The sequence below is a fragment of the Panthera onca genome, chromosome C1 (assembly GCF_046562875.1).
Source record: "Panthera onca isolate mPanOnc1 chromosome C1, mPanOnc1 haplotype 2, whole genome shotgun sequence".
In the NCBI taxonomy this organism is placed as follows: domain Eukaryota; kingdom Metazoa; phylum Chordata; class Mammalia; order Carnivora; family Felidae; genus Panthera; species Panthera onca.
The window spans coordinates 52,870,344-52,890,775 of NC_138346.1; the positions used below are offsets into that span (position 1 = coordinate 52,870,344).

The window sequence follows — 20,432 nt, forward strand, 5'->3', positions numbered from 1 at the left end:
TAAAATTTATATGTAACCACAAAAGACCCTGAATAGCCACAACAATTTGGAAAAGAAAAGCAAAGTTGGAGGCATCACAATTACAGACTTCAAGTTATATTTCAAAGTGGTAGTAATCAAAAAAGTATGGTACTGGCACAAAAACAGACAAAACAGTATAGAAAACCCACAAACGAATCTCTAATTATGTGGCCAATTAATCTTTGACAAAGCAGGGAAGAATATCCAATGGGAAAAAGAGAGTCTTTTCAACAAATAGTGCTGGGAAAACTGGACAGCAACATGGAAAATAATGAAACTGAATAATGGAAATAATGGAAATAATGGAAATAATGAAACTTTCCTACACCATACACAAAAATAAATTCAAAATGGATTAATCACTTAAATGTGACACATGAAACCATGAAAATCCTAGAAGAGAGACCAGGCAGTAACTTTTTTGACATTGGCTGTAGCAACTTCTTTCTGGATATGTATCCTGAGACAAGGGAAACAAAAATTAATTATTGAAACTACATCAAAAGAATAAAGCTTTTACACAGTGAAGGAAACAACCAACAAAACTAAAACATACCCAATGGAATGAGAGAAGACATTTGTAAATGATCTGATAAAGGGTTAGTATCCAAAACATATAAAGAGCTTATAAAACAACACCCCAAAAACAAATAATCCAATTTAAAAATGGGCAGAAGTCATAAATAGACATTTTTCCAAAGAAGACATACAAATGGCAAACAAACACATGAAAAGATACTCAATATCACTTACAGTCATGGAAATGCACATCAATACTACAATGAGATATCACCTCACACCTGTCAGAATGGTGAAAATCAACAACACAAGAAACAGCAGGTGTGGCAAGGATGTGGAAAAAGGAGAATGCTTTTGCATTGTTGGTGAAATTGCAAACTGGGGTAGCCACTCCGGGAATATAGTATGGAGGTTCATCAAAAAGTTAAAAATAGAACTACCCTATGATCCAGCACTTTCACTACTACGTATTACCCAAAGAATACAAAAACACTAATTCAAAGGGATACATGCACCATGATGTTTATCCTAGCATTATCTACAGCAGCCAAATTACGGAAACAGCCCAAGTGTCCACCAATTGATGAAAGGATAAAGTAGGTGTGTTATATACATACAAGAGAATATTATTCAGCCATAAAAAAAAGAACGAAATCTGGGACGCCTGGGTGGCTCAGTCGATTCAGTGTCCGACTTCTGCTCAGGTCATGATCTCATGGTTCATGAGTTCAGACCTTGCGTCAGGCTCTGTGCTGACGGCTCAGAGCCTGGAGCCTGCTTCAGATTCTCTGTCTCCCTCTCTCTCTCTCTGCCCCTCGCCCACTCACGTTCTGTCTCTCTCTCTCTTAAAAATAAATAAACATTAAAAAAAAAGAATGAAATCTTGCCATTTGCAACAACATGTATGGAGCTAGAGTATTATTATGCTAAGTGAAATAAGTCAGTCAGAGAAAGACAAATGTCATATGGTTTCACTCATATGTGGAGATTAAGAAACAAAACAAATGAGCAAAGGGGAACAAAAGAGAAAGAGAGAGAGAGAAACCAAGAAAAGACTCTTAACTATAGAGAACAAACTGACAGTTACCAGAAGGGAGGTAGGTGCAGAAATGGGTTAAATAGGTGATGGATAATAAGGATTACTTGTGATGAGCACAGGGTTATGGAAGTGTTGAATCACTACACCATACACCTGAAACTCATATTTTAGTGTGTGTTAACTAACTGGAATTTAAGCAAAAACTTTAAAAATTAAAAATGGCACAGAACTTGAAACAAAATAAATGATAAAGAATTCCAAGATAACTGTATAATATGATTATTCTATATTTCTTCATTTGCCTACAAATAAACAAACATGATTTACACATGGATGTTCACATCATAATTTTGACCATCATACCATCATAAGATGTAAAGCACTAAATTTTGAGACCCTCTTCTGCAACCTTTGAACTAGAAGCAGGCCTATTACTTCTGAGAGGACAATGAAGTTTCTCTTCAAAGACCCAGATGCAGTTGTTTATTTTATAATGTACGATGGTGGCATAAATTCTTGTCAATGAACATGTCGCAGACTGAGATTCAACTCTGCTTACTCCAGGATTCAAGCCTGAGTGGACATATTAGGGAACTGTTAGAACCCTACATCCTAGCCTCAGGGACTAAGAATCTTCTCATTAAACAATCAAAGAGAAAAGATAGTAGAGCTATGCATGTTTTGTTTAAGAACGGTAGGTCAGTTTCAGAGGAACCGAAGTTTCTAAAATAGCATTCGTTCAATAATCATTTGTTGATCCCTTATTTTGCGTCATGTGTCATGAAAGGTGCCAGACATGCAAAGGTAAATAGGACCCGTTGCTGCCCTGAGTACTTCACAGTCTAGAATATTGGGCAGGTTACAGTGTGTCATGTCATCATAAGTTTCGTGGGGTTTAGAGGCCAGGTGAATGTGCTGTGAGAGCACTAGGGACAGCTCTCCCCCACACTGAGGCAGTCAAGGATGCTTTCCTATGGGAAGTGACCTCTGATCTGAATCTTGAAAGGGAATCAAGAGTTATCCAGGCAAAAATAAGTATGAAAAGCATCTCCAGCAGAGGAAGCAAAATGTGGCAGAGAGAAAAGACAAGAGTTTCTACTATTGGGAATGCCCTCTGTGTTGGGGCTATCAATTCACATAATAAGGTAATAATCAGAAAAAATATAATCAGTAAAAAACAAAGAGAACTACCTCTCAGAAATCTCCACAGGTTACCAAGAAGACAGAGTGTCAACTCCATCAGTACCAATTGTCTCTGCAATGACAAGAACACAGTGCCCTGAATATCCTTGAGGGATTAATGGGTATAAATAGTTATCTTAAAGTTTTTAGCTGACATTAATAACAAACATGTAAAGATTTGGCCTTGCCTGAAGACAAGGGTTGGCCTTTGGTAGGTAATCTCAAATTCTGGGAGGTGGTCTCTCCTGATAGGAATGACTTTAGTTACCTTGGGACATCAGGTCATGCTGCATAGCCTAAGGAAGTGATTTAGGGTGGGAAAGGGCCGCACCCAATGGTATTTAGGGTGGGGGCTGACCACGTGACTGTGTCTGAACAACCAACAATGCAACCTATGGCTGGGGTGGGGAGGATTTGAGTCATACATACCCAAATGGGCTAGAGACTAGAGATTGAGATCAACCACATGGGCATGCCTTCATGGTGGAGCCCGCAGTAGACACTCTGAACACCATGGCTCAGGTGGGCTTCCCTGGTTTGCAATATTCTATGTATCCGGTCACACACTGATAGCAAGTAAAGCATCCTGACTCCAGAGGGAAAGAACAATGGAAGCTTTGTGCTTGGTGCTTCTTCTAGATTCTGCCCTATGTGCTTCTTTGGCTGATTTTAATCTGTATCTATTCCCCATAATAAGCTGTACCATAAGTTTTCAGTGAGTTTTTGGTGCCTTTCTAGTAAGTTATCAAACCTGAGGGAAACCCCTAAATTTGCAGTTGGTCCTGGAGTTGAGGGTAGTCTCTTGTGGGAACTGTTTCCCCTAGCTTATATTGGACCAAAATTCTCACAAAAGATAAAAGTTATAGCAAGCCAGAGAAGGAGAAAAGAAAATGGGAGACACTGTTTATGGAGAATAAATGAAACATCCACTGAGGACTTCTAAATAATTTAGTAGAAAACTGACAGGGGCTAAAATTCTCTCTGAGTAGGCAATGGTGTGGCTGAAAATTTTTTCTTAAAACTGTTATGATTGTATTTTAACCCTTTATCTAGTATAGCCTGAGAAATACAGGATGCATTTTACTGTGAACATTCTATTTCCTGTCATGGCCAAATAAGCTCCTCTCAGGCAAACCCTTTTGTAGGTAAAACTACAAAACTCTACATAAAATGTAAAATAAAACTACTTGAAGACACTGGAGACTGAAAAAAAATAGGATGATACTGTAGAGGATTCAACACTTAAACTAAGGAAAGGGCATAATGTGCTTCCTATTTTTTTTAATGTTTGTGGGTTTGTTTGGTTTTTTTTTTATGTTTATTTATGTTTGAGGGAGAGAACATGAGCAGGGGAAGGTCAGAGAGAGAGAAACAGAGAGAGGGAATCCCAAGTAGGCTCTGAGCTGTCAGGGCAGAGGCTGATGTGGATCTTGAACTCATGAACCATGAGATCATGACCTAAGCTGAAATCAACAGTCTGACACCCAACCAACTGAACCACTTACACACCCAGGTTTGTGGGTTTTTTAAACCCAAATGTAGGATGGTGCTATGAAGGGCACGTATATGGGATGGCTAGAACTCAGATAGAAAGCCATGGTCTTATGACCTAAACCACAGGCAAAGTTTAGGACAATTACAACTGCTGGAAAATGGGGATGGATTAGGAGATAAAACCCTCATTTTGCAAGGGTAACAACAATTAAAATGAATGTCTACATCTCGGCAGAAACACTGGGAGCTAAAACACCAACAAACACCTCTCATGAGTTGAAAGGGAAAATAACTGGTCAACCTAGAATTCTATATCTAGTGAAAATATCTTTCAAGAATGAAGTCAAGATATACATACAGGGAGACGCATGCCAATGAAAACCGTGTAAGTACAGAATTATTTGCTGTTTTATCCCTGCTTCTTTCATTCCTATAGAAAATGTGTTTCCTAACTTGCTTCAAAAACTCGAGATTTATAACTGTTCACGTAAAGCACCCTCTACCCTCCACTCAGTATTATAACGTTTACCTGCTGGTTTACCCATTATATCAACATGTTTTTAAACTTTATGGGATTGGGGATATACCTTTTTATATCTTTTCAATGTCTTCCATGGTTATATCATTGCCTTTATGAATGTGAGACGTGTCATGACCCTCAGCCATCAACAAGAAAGCCGACAATACCTCCCTTAAAGAGTAGGCCAAGAAAGGGTTTGGGATTACATCAATACTTTGAGAGCCTTATGCAAAAGGATATCAGAATGTTGTTTACAGCAATATTAAAACAATTAAACTGTTTGGCACTCAGATGTAAACATAGATCCTTAAATTTATATAAAGTGTTTTGAATTTCTCTGACAAAATAATCATGTAAACAGAGCATATTTAGATAAAATGATCCTAAATATTCCAGATGTCCTAGATGATAAACATCAATATAAACATTGCTGTATCCATTTTTTTCTTTCCGTTTCTTAAACCTACCAAGTTAAAATGTTTCTTGGAGAAACCTGATATAGAGAGATTTTTGTTTTCTCTTTGCACGAATATTAATCTTTCATGAAACACAATATTGAGTGTTGTTTATGTTTAGAATATTGGTTAAGACTCCTGAAGACTATTTTCCTTTCTTAAACATCTGGTTGTCAAACAAGAAATGTTAACAGACTTCCAAGTTTGAGAAGCCAAATAAGCAGAAATTTTTTCACAATGATGCTCGTTTCAGAGACTCTCCATTAGCCTTTCTGGTGGGAGTTCTGACGGGGGAATTGAGAAAGCCATGTGGAAAATTCTACCGTTAACTGCAAAGTTCTCAGCCAAATACTGTTCAGGGAGCTTTGACTTTGTGGCTTGGTTTTAAACGTCAACCTTCTCATGTTACATTCACTAGCCTTAACCTTGATATGAACTCTTGAAAACTGAAGAGTCATTTTAAATAAGCATTTTCCCACCACACAAAGTATTCTGTAAGAATTCTGCCATCACAAACCACACACTCCAATTGATGTGTTTGCAAATCTTCCCTCACATTGGTCATTTTCATTCTTCAAAGTCTCACTTGCCCTGAGTTATTCAAGAAATAACCACTCTCTCCTTGTGTGAGAACACCAAATTATTTTTTTCTCATTTTAGAATTTTTAAATCCACGCTCTGTGTTTGAAAGTCAAGTTATACGTTATAAAGTAATTCAGCATGGTTACTGGAATTGTGACAATGCAAGTGAATATATGAATACTCGTAAAGCTGTGTCTTGCTGCTCTGAATGCCCCTCTCTCCTTTTCTATTCTACTGACAATGTATTTTATGCTTACCCAATACCAGCTATGCCAATAAGTTTTGTATGCATTCCCTGACCTCATACTCACAATTGTAAGATGGTATTATTTTTCCCATTTGAAGTTGAAAAAAACGAAGCATATTTAACTTGTGTTAGTGAGTAAGGGGCAGACCTAAGGTCTGAACCATCAAGTGGAGTAGATTCTATTACTTATGCTACACTGTTCTCCTATCGTCTCTCTTTTAATAGAATATATTTGAATTACGTGTATATATGTCACAAAACTACATAACTATATATGTTTACATAATTACACATTATAATCATACATTGTAAGTATATGGTTATTTTATATATTATACTTAAATAACATATAATGTATAATTATGTGTGTTATAGTGTAAATAATATGAATATGCATTAGAAAATCATATAAAATATATCTAATTCGGGGCGCCTGGGTGGCTCAGTCGGTTGGGCATCTGACTTCGGCTCAGATCATGATCTCACTGTTCGTGAGTTCAAGCCCCACATCAGGCTCTGCGCTGACAGCTCAGAGCCTGGAGCCTGCTTCAGATTCTATGTCTCCCTCTCTCTCTGTTTGCCCCTGCTTGTGCTCTGTCTCTCAAAGATAAATAAAGATTTTTTAAAAATTTAAAAAATACATATATATATCTAATTCATGAGCCTGGGTGGCTCAGTTGGTTAAGCATCTGACTCTTTGTTTCAGCTCAGGTCATGATCTCACGGTTCGTGGGTTCGAGCCCTGCATCAGATGCTTGGAGCCTGTTTGGGATTCTCTCTCTCTCTCTGCCCCCACCCCACTCGTGCTCACTCACTCTCTCTCTCTCTCTCTCAAAATAAACTTTAAAAAATCATTTAAAAAATAATATATGTAATTCAATACATACATTATATATGCAATACGTATGTGATGATAGCATCAGGGTTCCAAAAAATTTGTAATCTATAAAGTCATGAGAACCAAGGTGTTCTGCAAATATAACTGAACAGGAGGCAGTACATTTTAGTTCTATCTCATACTTTGAAAACATCCCTGTTCCAGACCTTTATAGCTCTCAAATTATGATTGCCTCTTCACACAAGCCAGTCTAATAATGGCCCCATAAAATATGCCACTCTAAAAGAATTATGACTATTTCAGCCAGGAGTGGATGTGGCAATAGTTTTTGTTAAAGCAGCTTGTATTCATTACAATGAACAAGACTTTATTTGTAAAACTAGTCATTCTACTGAAGATCATGTGAAGCTATGGTTTGGTGATGCAGAAAGAAAATAACCTGCTGGCAAACGTGTTGTTGTTTTTCTTTATGTTGACAAAGATCTAACAGTATCCACCAGAAGAGTATATGGCAAATGAACATGTGTCTGCCATGATTAGTTGTTTCCTGTGCTATATTGGTTAAGTACTTTTAAAGTAACCCTAGATGCATAATAAACACAGCTTGAATTTTCCTGTGCTTGTGTGGTAAAGATAAAGATTTAATAAATGGCCCTAACACTCATATTTTAGGCATTTGGTTTAGAAATAACAGCATACATTTCCTTTGTGGTCCCTTTAACTCATTTTCAATCTACATCAGTATTTTTGGGCTGGATAAACTTGTTTCTGCCAGATAAAAGTACATAGTCTAATGAAACATAATATTCAAATAAAGGAGACTGAAGGCTATTTTTTATTCAAGAACAAAATTTCAAAGGACTAAGATCAGCTTTAAATGATCATATGTTTTTTTTATACGCATGCACCAGCGTAGATATCTACATATATGTCTCCATTTTCTGTGACAGCAAAGCAGATTTAAAATGTAAAACTGACAATTTGAAACTTTTATTGGATAAGCTGGTGCTTGGTTTTGTTTTTGCTTTTGTTTTGTTTTTTTTTTTTTTGTTTTTTGTTTTTGTTTTTTGTTTTTCTTTTTTGCGCTGAGATCTTAACTTGCCAAAAATAAGCTCTTTATCTTACCTTTACCATTTCTTAATAGTATGGTATATACAGCAATGATTTCAAACAGAAATATTTTCTACTTTGCTTTTTGGTAGAGCAGGCTATTTCACTGCACATAAAAGAAGTGATATGGGCAGCATATAAAGGAGCTAAAACTAATGAGCTCTAGTATTGAAGAAAAAAAAAAAGTGTGAAGCCATGTTAGAAGTGGGTGAGAAAAATGTATACAAAGTAACTACAAGGGCAAGCCTGAGAAGTTATGCAGGCATTAGTTTACGAATAGGTGTGAATATAACTTAAAATGCTTGCACGAAAAAAAAAGTGTAAAACAGGGTGTAGAATAAATTAAGTGCATGTTTACAGCTGTGATGCCTAAAAAAAAACAAAAAACAAAACAAAACAAAAAAAACTCTCACCAACCAGACTAAGAATCATGGGGCCTTAAAGATACTGCCTGGTCAGAAATAATGTAATTTCCATAATGATACTAATAGTTGTCTTTGAAAGGCTATAAGACATCTATAAAGACATCTACGCTGGGTTACTGACTAAGGATAGCTTGGAGTTTCCAGCTGGGCAGTTTTGATACTCCTAGAAATCAGCTCTCTTTGACTTACAGTTGAACCACAAAGAATCTCACTATGCATTTCATTCCCAAGAGGTAGAAAGTGTGTCTGAGTGGGAAGACACAAATTAACTTGTCATCTGGAAGGAGTGTGGGACATAGAATTTTAATTTTTTTTTTTCAACGTTTTTTATTTATTTTTGGGACAGAGAGAGACAGAGCATGAACGGGGGAGGGGCAGAGAGAGAGGGAGACACAGAATCGGAAACAGGCTCCAGGCTCCGAGCCATCAGCCCAGAGCCTGACGCGGGGCTCGAACTCACAGACCGCGAGATCGTGACCTGGCTGAAGTCGGACGCTTAACCGACTGCGCCACCCAGGGGCCCCTAGAATTTTAAAAGATGGGTAAATACCTGAAATTTTTTAATGCTTTCTTTTCTTCAGTTTAGATTTGCCTTAATTTTTAAAGTAAGCCACAGTTAGACACATTTCCATATAGATTTTAGGTGTTTGCCTTGACATTCTTTTATTCCATGTTAATTAAAATACTTATGATATGTGTTCTTTGTGAAATAAAGATCATGGGATTTGGAATCAGAAAAAGTCAGTTTAGTTCTGACTAAACTCGAACAAATCATTTATTTTGCCTGAGTCTAAGTTTCTTGGGCTATTAAAATCTTAAAAGCATTGAGTAAGTCAGTTGAATGATAATCACTATTTTTTTTAAAAACAGAGTAGGTACTAAGGTAGATGCTTTAAAATTATAATTCATTTAACCCTCATAATTCTCAAGGAAAGGATTATTCGTTTCATTTTTCTGATGAGAACTAAAAGCATAAAGAGGTAACTAATCAGCCTCAGCTCACACAGGTGGTAGGTGTGGGAGCCACAAATTAAATCCAAGCCTGTGTTATCTCAAAGACCGTGTTCTTTTCATTATGGCACCTTACCCCCCTAAAGGATATGACTGTATTTTATAAACTGAGAAGTTTATTCAATGTTATTCTAATTGAATGCAAGGTTAGTGGTTAGGATTTTTATCACTTAATATAATCAGTTAACCCTTTGCTTCATATTTTGAGCATGTCATAATACATTGTAGCAATTTCTTCTTTCCACTTTCTATCCTGGTTGACATGTAAACAAAAGCTCAGGAAGAAACCTGTGACAGATATTTTCTCTCCCTTCTGGGCCCACAGCCAGACCACCTTTCCCAGCCTCCAATTCAGTTACAGCAGGCAATGTATTTAAAGTTCCAGGTGATGAACCATGGGCAGAAGTAATGTACAGAGCCTCTGGGGCTGGCCCACAACATTTTCCATTTTTCTTTCTCCCCTTACCAGCTGTTTCAACGCCAAGGTCCCAGAAGGGGGACTCCAAAGCCCTTGGGGATAGTAGAGCCATTAGACAAAAGGAATTATGTCCTTAAATAACTACATAAAATAGAGCTGCTTCTACTCCCAGACCATGCCATCCACACTCTGCTCTAACTTGAGTAATCCACCTTTGCTGTCTTAAACCACTCAGATTTGGGAGTAATTCATTACATTCGTTAGTCTGCCCTGACTCATTTAAGAGCATACCTAAGAAATGGTTTATTGAACCTGACCTGTGGCCCATTTAGCTCAGGTGCCTGTCTCACCTTTGCACAGGGGTACATTACATAAGGATAATGAAGTAACAACGGCCGCTACAATTCTATAAAGTACCTACTATGTGCTAAGCTTATAGTTAAATGTTAAGTACAAGCCACTGACCTCAGCTTTACATATTTTATTAAATCATCACCCTATGAGAAGGGCACTATTCGTTATTTTCACTTTACAAAAAAAAAAAAAAAAAAAAAAAAGAAGAAGATTCTAATTCAGTTTAAGTCACTTGCTCAAACTCTAATACAATTCATTCTGACTCCTAAACTATAAGTCTGTATCCATTATACAGGAAGGTTTTGTTGTCCTGGATTCCTTAAATAATCTAACCACAATGTATCATTATAAATTTACCTAAACATTTAAGCAATGTATGTATAGTTTCAATTTGAAACACCAATATTTAGACCTTTCCAATCTTTACTAATTTCTTTATATGTCTTCCAGCTTCTTGCTTGGAGCTGTAAGAAGTGACCCCTCATTCTCTGCAATTCACTGGCTTTCCTGATGCAAAACCTCCAAAATATAGCTTATCATGTAGTTTTTGAAACTCCATTTTTAAAATAACTTCATAAAAGTATTTTGGTTGACCTCAAAGAGGTTTTCTACCAACTTCCAGGATTTCCTTTTTGGTCATGAAAGAACGTTGAGCCAATTTTTTTGAAAAAAAAATCATCTATAAGTTGTCCATTAGTTCTGAAATAAAGTTCTAATTATTCTCCGTCAAGACAGACTTACCCTTGTCTGTATCAAAGTTAGTGGCCATTTTCTGCTCACTCTCAGAGCCTGCGGTTTTTTCTCCTCTCAGATTTTACTGGCCAGAAGAGACTGTATCATATATAAACTTGAACATTTCCCTCTGCCTTCTTTACTCCAATACTCAATAAAACAACATCACCGCCACTAATCTGCAATGGACACTAGTGGCAGTGCTTTATCTATGTGGTAAAATAACTGTTCATCATTAGTCAGTTCTTGGTTTTTTTTAAAGCCAGTTCCCAACCACTGATGTATGTGGAGGCTGTCTGTGCCCGCACAAAACCAGAGGAATGATGGGGAGAAGGGAGGAGAGAGGAGGAGGAGACTTTGTCATGACCATTGAAATGGGTAATGAGAAAGATATAGAATTTTATATGTTTATCTCATGTAAGTGAGGGTTCTGCATAAATTGGTTTGTTTATAATGAAGAGAACTGTTAGGAACAGGATTCATACTTGCTCTTATGCAACTACTTTTTTTTTTTTTTTTTTTTTTTGCATTGGATAGTTTACGATTCTTTTTGGGCAGTGAAAAAAAAAAGTGTTTATTATCTTACACTCTTCTACCTTAATCTTACCACTCTGTACATTTATCCTTTCTAGCTCTTCACTATAGATACTGGAAACATAAATGATAAAAAGTAAAGACTGGATTACCATATCAATTAAATTAGTGACCTCTAAATAAGTTACCCAAACCAAATTTTGCCTCTAAAAAAGCTCCAGCTGTAATTGTTTTCACCTCTGTGGCCCCCAAGGAGCACAGTGTCCATTTTTCTTTGATTGCGGGTGAAGCCTGGGAGCAAAGCCTCATTACTTCCCTACTGCTCTTTTCCCCTCTCCCTGCCCTGCCCCCCATAAGTTTCTCTATCTACAGGGAAGGAAAAAATTATCATACAAAAAGGACAAGACTAGTTTTAGACTCTGCTCTTAATTTTCTGAAGATTTTCCATGAGGAGATTCTAGATTGCCCTAGAAAATAAGCATTCTCTCCGTTTCATGTATCATGTCCCTCAATTCCACCCTCTATAGAGATAGCAGGATAACCTCTCTAAGACATAAGGTGCAGGTTTGGGGGAGCCTGGGTGGCTCAGTCCATTGAACATCCAACTCTTGACTTCAGCTCAGGTCATGATTTCACAGTTGGTGGGTTCAAGCCCCCCCACCCCCACCCCAGGCTCTACGTGGACAGTGTGGAGCCTGCTTGGGATTCTCTCTCTGCCCCTCTCCCACTCACTCATTCTCTCTCAAAATAAATAAATAAATAAATAAATAAATAAATAAATAAATAAATAAATACAAATTTAAAAATGTAAGTTGCAGGTTTAAAACTCTAAAATGACTTTCCCCTCCCCCTCCAGAAAAAAGTCCCAGCATCTTCACATAGCCACCGTGCTCCTGCACAGTGTCTACTCCCGGCCGACCTGTCCGGTCTTCCCATCTCAGAGATTTTGCATCCCCAGCACAGCACTAACACAAGCAAGCAGTCTGCAGTCGTCACTTCCAGGGCTTGGTTTATACCTCTCTCACCCTCCACTCTGCCTATTGCCCCCACAGTCGCACAATTCCATGTCACCTCCCAGGAATCCTTCCCTGAAACTGTCATCCCCTCCCCTACCTCGGGTTGGCTACACTGACTTTCCCTTGGATGTCATAATAACCTGCGCCCAACACCATCACTGCTTTTGCCCCGTTACGTTTTAATTATCTATGTACCTGTCTTCATCATTACACTGTTAGCTGGAGGGCAAAAACTTTGTCTTTTGTTTTTACATCTCAAGTTCCTAGCGGATGTTCCAGCACATAGCAACTGATATTTCGCAAATGAAAACATTAAGTGTATTCACAGTAAGCTCATGTGACCACCCAAATTAAGTTCTGACAAACTTCACTGATATGCATGTCTATGGACGTTGCTGCCTCAAATCTGGTCTTCCAGCCTTCTTTTTAACTGAGGACCTCTTTTAACTGTATAGGGTTTTTTGAGGTTTTTTTTTGTTTTTTTTTTTTTTTCATGTCTATAATCCTGCTTCTTTGAAGGTTTTTTTTTTTTTTTTTTTTTTTTTGGTACCTTATCAAACATTGTCTGGGTTTTTTCTTATTTTTTTCTCTCTATGTTCTCATACAGTATTTTGGTTACTTGGTAATGGAGTGAAGTGGTTGGCAAAAATTATACTACAACTTATGTGTTTTTTTTAATTATCCTTAACTAGTTGTACATGCTATGACATTTTGATAACAAACTATGATTTAACCAACTTAAATTATTTCAAAGTATGTGCATCTGCACCCATTTTGACCATCTGTAGATTCAAAATTAATATCGGTCTATACAGTAGCTTTACTGATTATTGGTTTCAGATTATGCTAGTCTATGGGTGTTTCAAATTTCTGCATTCTTGAAGCTGAGGGTTTCGTCAACTTCCTTTCCTCCACCTCAAATTTTCATAACAAATTTTGCTGCAATTAGGACATACCAACAAATATACCTATGGGCAGAACATTTTGATTGTTTATAATGCAGCAGAGTAAAAAGGTACTTGATTTTATGATTAAAGTAAAGCTAAAAATGACTTCTTGTGACAGTTTTTATCGTCTAAAACTTTTCACCTCCCAAAGTGCAAAGTAAAGACTGTGCATATGTTATGCTACAAAACACACAAAACATACAAATAAACCAGGAAAAACTTTGCCTTCTACATATAGAGTAAGTCTATTTACTCTACAAAGAAATTGACAACAGTGACTTAAAGAAACATGGCTTGTTGGTACACTAGCAATACGCAAACATTAAAGTAAGACATAATGGATATCAAAATGTATTTCCAGTAAAACTTAAATGATTACATCAAGATGTTAATAGTATCTCTCTTTAAGTGGACGAAATATAGGCTTTTTTTCTTCTTCTCGATTTTCTGGATTTTCCAGTTTTCCAAAATAAAGATCTGTTCAAATAGGAAAATTACTTCTGTTCCAAAAAAGAAATAAACAAAGACAGTATCTCTGTCTTTCTATAGCTCACATTTCTAACCATAATCTCTACTAATTTGCAAGTTTTAATGTATTTTCACATTTAAAATGTCATTTGATCCACTCAAGAAAAGAGAGTCCTACAAATGAGAAAAATTAGGCTCAAAACTTAAGGAAACTTTCTTAAGATTGCCCAGCTAGCTATTAAGTGGCAGAGACACTTTTTAAACAAATTCTGATTCTATCTTGAGTATTGACTATTTTGTTGAAAAAGGTAATCATAGACACGTGAAGAAGGTACAGGGGGGAGAGAGCCACAAACCTGGAGAACAGGAGGGGTTATCAGGAGGAAAACCAAGAGCTAACATTCACTCATTGTGGACCACATGCCCCACACTGAGTTAAAAGGGCGGCACAGAGAATGGCCTTTAATCTTCTATGAAGTACTTATTATTACCATCTCAGTTCTACAAAAAGGGAAACAGAAGTACAGAGAGGCCACGAAAGTTGGTCAGTCACGGAGATGTAAGTGGCAGGGCCAGGATTCAAACCCACACATTCTGACTCATTCTGGGTCAACACATTCTGACTCCAGGGCTGCTCCATGCTAGCTAGTGGCATAAGCATAAAATCACCAAAAGACCTAGTCAAGTTTCAGGTTTCCTTGAAAGACCAGAATGATTAGCTATGAATCAGTTTTCAATCAGTTCAGCAACCTATGATCTTTTAAAACTCATCATTTAAAAAAATATTAGTTTTTGTTGCTGTTTAACAGATGAAGGGAAAGCAAAAGATTAAACAGCAAAATGTAACCGTGATTTAACAATCTTTTTAAAACCATGACTGTAGGGCACCTGAATGGCTCAGTCAGTTAAGCATCCGCCTGTGGCCAAGATCATGATCTCATGGTTCCTGATCTGGAGCTCCGCTTGGGATAAAACATGAGCCCCGCTTCTCTCTCTCTCTCTCTCTCTCTCTCTTTCTGCCCCTCGCTCACTTGTGCCCCACCCCTCACACACACACACACACACACACACACACACACACAAACATGATTGTGGGAGAAAAAAATGCTTTTATTGCATGAAAATACAAATCAACTGGTTGTATTAATCATGAAGCAGATTCAACAGCAGAATCGACACTAACAGAATAACCATCTGATTTTCAGGTTACAGCATCACTTCAACCTTCCCCTTTTACTTATAAAGCTAACATCCTGGCTTTGGTTTTCCTCTTACTCAGAGCCCTAGCTGTCACCATTTTAAGTGGGAGAGCAAGGAAATGTGTATATGTATGTGTCTGTGTGTATATTTGCGTGTGTATGTAACAAATATACATCGACAGAAAGAGAGAGAATTTTTAAGGGTCTTGCCTTCTCATACTAAACCCACCAATGGAGTATTTTACTTTGGACTTTACTAGACTTTGCTGAAAATACATTTTCTGACCCATGACGCCTCCTGAGTCAAAAAAGAATTTTTTTTTTAATCTTTGAGTTCTATAAAATTAGATTTGAATTTAACCACTTAGCCATTCCAGATTACAAGTCTGGTTTCCTCCTGGGTATAAACCCAATGAATATAAATCATTATCTATTGCAATCCCACTTGAACATGGTACACTTCATAAAACAAGCACAAGAAGAGTGCAGCTAGATTCTAACGCAAACGCTAAATCTCAGGTTTAATTTCCTTTAGGCTTTCTACATGGAATTTAATGAATCAATTATTAAATATTAGCGTCACTCCTGGCATTAGATAATCTACTAGCTTTCCTGACCTAAGTATTACCAATTCACTTCCTTTGTCTGCACTGATTTTCCACAGAGAGAGACCCAAGATAAATTGCCTGGTAGATTTTAAACTCTTTACCTTTAGACATTTCCTTGCAGTTTTGGTTTTTTTTTTAATCCTTGCAAATTTAGACATGACAGAAAACTGTTATTTGCCTCATAATGGCCTCTTCAGTGTGTTTCACAGTCTTTTGTAGAGAATAATGACATAATGATAGTGTTCCCAGACCTATATTTTCTACTTGATAAACTAGCAATTATATGATTAAAGCATTTTTAGAAACTCACATTAAGTATATGATACCCTAGAAACCAGTCCATCATGTAATTACACAGTCAGGAGAGAAATAATTTACATAACTAAAAACCATCTGAAACAGTATTCAGGACCAATATGTGATTTTTCTAGCAGATTAAGTATTTCAAAAATATTAAATAATTTAATTATAATATACTTTTAATGTTAGGATTAAAAATTCTGAATTTTATAAACTGTGTACTTAGTGAAAGGAAACTATGCGAAACTCTGCTGAAAACATGTGCTAATGTGCTGGGTACATTAGGACCAGCATAGAGAAACCTTATGATTTCTCTTCACAGAACACATACTTAGAACAGAGAAGGTTCTGTTCTAAGTAGGCTATGCCTAGGTATTCAAGCTCTATGATGAACATCAACTTTGCCCCGGACTTTTCTTAGATATAGCTTATAGGCAAATTTGATTAGATCTTTGTGATTTTTTTTTTTTTTTTGAACATCAGATTACTACAACTACATTGTGTTGAGTTGGAGGAGATATAAACATATTCATACATATCATTTTCTTTAGAAAATAGGAAAGACACTTAATGGATGTCCAAGAGATTCAAACACCATATACCATAACCAAAGGATATAAACACCATCCTTAAAACATCAAGATAATGTCTCTTTTCAGTTTTTTGCTCAGCTTCTGGAAGAACCAGTTACTTTGCTTTTCCCAAATTCACTGAGGAAAACTATAAAAAATTATAGAAGTATATCCTGAGGTCTACCCCTTCAAAGGGATAATTTCATACACATAATCACAGCAGTGAGAACTACCTCAAAAAGTAAGCATGTGTTATTAAGTAAAAATAAGGGTGCCAAACTCTGTGTATTAAGACACTGTGTGTTTAAGAAAAACAATGTATATTTATATATTTGCATGGGGTTATAAGCATAAAAAATTATTTCTGTGAATGTACACAAGAACTTATACCTGGGTTACCTTGTTCATGTCCATGGCGGGGAAGGATGTGTGTGAATTAAGCATGTAGGCAGGAAACCAAGCATGACTTTTCCTGTGTATTGTATACTTTATGATTTTCGAATCATTTGAATGCATTATGTACTCGAAAAATATGTCAATCTTAAAAAAAAAAAGAAAAGAAAAAGGAAAAGAATGCAAGAGGTCTTGATCCATGTGTGGAGATAAGAAATATAGACCAAGTGTGTTCTTAACTATGATACCAAGTGAGTTTTAAGAGCAAAAAACAGCAAAATTAGATGCCTCTTGTTACTAGTTTATTCCACCACCACTACCAGCCCTCAGTGAGGTTGGCTTTTATGTTTTCTAACTCAAAAAGAGTTATGTTAACATTTTGTGTTAATAATGATAGCAATAGAATCAGACCACCACAAGGCATTTGGGTATCCATATCTGCTGATCAGCAAAATCGTAAATACCCTTGACAGTTTCTGAGAGATATGATGAGGAAATCAGCCATGGCCAACAACTAATTGCCACCATCGTATATAAAGCTTACCTTGGCCCTCAGTAATGTAATCGGGATATCCATTCTCAAAGCCTCTGCTATCTAAAGCACTACAAAGGGCTGGAGATAAAAACAAAGACAGTGAGGAAGTACATAAATACCATCACAACATCGCTGATCTGACCAAACTTATGTGCTGTTATCTGTTTTTTCCAGATCTACACTTCCTGAAACATTCGCTTTACAACTGAGTAACCATCCCCTCTGATATTAGGAAACAAGAAAAAAAGAATTGTTAATCTGTCAGTCCTGTGTAAAGAATAATAATGATGGAGATACCATCTGACATTGGCATAAAGCTTCACAGAACTATCGCTTACAGAACCTCATGGCCCCATCATCTCTGGGAATTAGGTAGGCTTGGCATCATTAACTGTACTTCGGGGGGGGGGGGGGGGGGGAGGGCGGGGGAGGGAAGAGCCTGTTTCAAGGCTAGCAAGTGGCAGGCCTAGGACCCATCCCAGGTCTTCTGAGCTCATGTTCACTGCCATTATATGCTGTGTGTCTTCTCAGCATCTGGGTTTTCTCCTTCCCCAAAGAGCAAAGGCTTTCCACAGTTGTGGACAGTTTGATACATAATAAAGTTTACGGCTCCATTGAGGAAGGAGGCCAACAACATGCTGTTGTCTAGGTCTCTAGTGAAATTTCTTTATAAAGATCAAAACTGTTAAAAAGGAACTGCAGTATTTTGCAAAATGAAACAAACATCGATTGCAACATTTGAGCTTTCAACTGGGACTTAAGAACATCGTGTCCTGTAATTTTGATTTTAGATAACCAATTGTAACTACTGATACAACTCCTGGCTGACCTTGTCAGTTTACATCTAGGGATGCATGAATGGAAAAAATATTGAATTGTTTCTTTATTCTATTTCTGCCTGCTCGTAAAAATCCCATCTTCCTAGCCACAATGGGAGGCAATGTGGTAGCATAGCAATATAATACACTACAGAAATGAATCAAAACTTGATGGGAAATCTAAATCACATTATACTTTGGGCTATTCAAATAAGAAAAAAAACAACCTTGAAGAAGTCTGTTCTGAGTTTATTTGCACTGCCCTTTGGTATATGCTGGTAGAATTTCATTGCACCCTCTAAGGTCTTCAATGTAGACCTTTAGAGGTGTTGAGTTCAGGCAGGCTACGCTGTTGTCACTAATTTCTTGTGCTAATGTTATACTGAAGAAATTTTTAATTTTTTGGTATAAACAGAGCAAGATAAAAAAGAAAGCTTTTCAAAACTAGACTTTCAGAAAATTAAAGACAATAATTATGACATTAAAAAATGTCACCATTTGTGTCTTGATAATATGACCTATCACAAAAATGCCATTTTAATTGTTTTACCATATATTTAAACATTTTGTGTTGTTTTTCCCAGTAGGGCCAAGCTTAGTTTAAGACCGTTTTTAAAATTTTTTTTAATGTTTATTAATTTTGAGAGAGAGAAAGCACCAGTGGAAGAGGGTCAGAGAGAGAGGGAGACACAGAATCCGAAGCAGACTCGAGGCTCTGAGCTGTCAGCACAGAGCTCAACACAGGACTCAAACTCACTAACTGTGAGATCATGACCTGAGCCGAAGTTGGACGCTCAACTGACTGAGCCACCCAGATGCCCCGAGACCATTTTTTTACTAGAAATCATGATACTACTGAGCTCTAAGGAAAACGCTATCCATCACACTTCTGTTGCAGTCATAAAATAATTACTAACGCTTACATATAAAGTATATATAACGTAAATATGTGTATGTGTATAACTTGACAGGTAAACTTTTTAAATAAAAAATAAAACACTTTAGTTTTTCTCTTTTCCATAAAACAAATCACGTCTAATGAATTTCACTTAAATTTTACAGATAGATGAAACAAAAGAGAACACAACGCAGCAAAGAATTTCAGTGTATGTTGAACAGCACTCAGGTCCTGTTGATAAAGACACCTATCACAGGAGCAGATAATCCTGGGATTTGGGGGCAGGTACGTGAAAGGCTCTATGATAACGCTGCCGGTGGGTGCTCTTGGGGTCAGAAGATGTGGAGGCCAGCCCTGCCCTCTCCTGACCTAGCCATCCACTCTACGCTTGAGAGCCGAATTCTCACCTTCACATCTTTACAATGGAGATCACCATTCCTATTTTAGGTGGTATTTGGGGAAAATTAAATTCAGCATCTAAATGAAAATACCTAATATACTGTAAAATGCCACATAAATGTAAGATAGCACTATGACTAATAATACCTGAATTTTAATGCGAAAGACCATGCTAAGATTGTAGCGTACAAATTCAAACAATACAAAACGTTGTAAAAGTGAGTAGCAAGAATAAATAGGCTATCATTTTAATTTTTATTTCATATGTTTTAAAAAATATAATACAGATGCTATTTATACTGGGGAAGCAGCAAAACATCTGTACCTATTCTTAAAGATTCATTTACATCTCCTACTCCTGCTTCTCAGGCAAAACACAAAATGTTCATCTCCTACTTGCTAGACAGAACACATAGATGTTAATAGCGTTATTTTTTTTAATGTTTATTTATTTTTGAGAGAGCAAGAGAGAGAGCACAAGCAGGGGAAGGGCAGAGAGAGAGGGAGAGAGAGAGAAGGAGGGAGGGAGAGAGGGAGACACAGAATCTGAAACAGGCTACAGGCTCTCAGGTGTCAGCACAGAGCCCAAAGTGGGGCTCGAACTCACAAACCATGAGATCATGACCTGAGCCACAGTCATAGGCTTAACCGACTGAGCCACCCAGATGCCTCAATAATGTTACATTTAATAAGGCAGTATGGGAGCTGGGGTCTTGAATCCTACAAACCTCCCGAAGTCCGCTAATTTTGTGAGCGTGGGTACATAATGTGTTTCTGTTTCTTCAGTTATGAAAAGCA

At 37.1% G+C, this 20,432-nt stretch overlaps 1 long non-coding RNA gene across 1 annotated transcript in view; it reads left to right on the plus strand.

The window, feature by feature from the left end:
- LOC132671363 (uncharacterized) overlaps positions 1 to 20,098 on the plus strand; it is a 30,662-nt gene extending 10,564 nt beyond the window's left edge. The window contains exons 2-3 of the long non-coding RNA XR_009607060.3: positions 17,694 to 17,891; positions 19,400 to 20,098. This is a non-coding gene — a long non-coding RNA (uncharacterized LOC132671363). The remainder of the gene's footprint in view (positions 1 to 17,693; positions 17,892 to 19,399) is intronic.
- The last annotated feature ends 334 nt before the right edge of the window (positions 20,099 to 20,432 follow it).